Below are 532 nucleotides of genomic sequence, written 5' to 3' on the forward strand. Positions count from 1 at the left end.
CCTCTATTTCTTTGCATTGATCGCTGAAGAAGGCTTTCTTATCTCTTCTTGCTATTCTTTGGAACTCTGCATTCAGATGTTTATATCTTTCCTTTTCTCCTTTGCTTTTCACTTCTCTTCTTTTCACAGCTCTTCGTAAGGCCTCCCCGGACAGCCATTTTGCTTTTTTGTATTTCTTTTCCATGGGGATGGTCTTGATCCCTGTTTCCTGTACAATGTCACGAATCTCATTCCATAGTTCATCAGGCACTCTATCTATCAGATCTAGGCCCTTAAATCTATTTCTCACTTCCACTGTATAATCATAAGGGATTTGATTTAGGTCATACCTGAATGGTCTAGTGGTTTTCCCTACTTTCTTCAATTTAAGTCTGAATTTGGCAATAAGGGGTTCATGGTCTGAGCCACGGTCAGCTCCTGGTCTTGTTTTTGCTGACTGTATAGAGCTTCTCCATCTTTGGCTGCAAAGAATATAATCAATCTGATTTCGGTGTTGACCATCTGGTGATGTCCATGTATAGAGTCTTCTCTT

Source organism: Bison bison, unplaced genomic scaffold (assembly GCF_000754665.1).
Source record: "Bison bison bison isolate TAMUID 2011002044 unplaced genomic scaffold, Bison_UMD1.0 scf7180017864514, whole genome shotgun sequence".
Taxonomy (NCBI): Eukaryota; Metazoa; Chordata; class Mammalia; order Artiodactyla; family Bovidae; genus Bison; species Bison bison.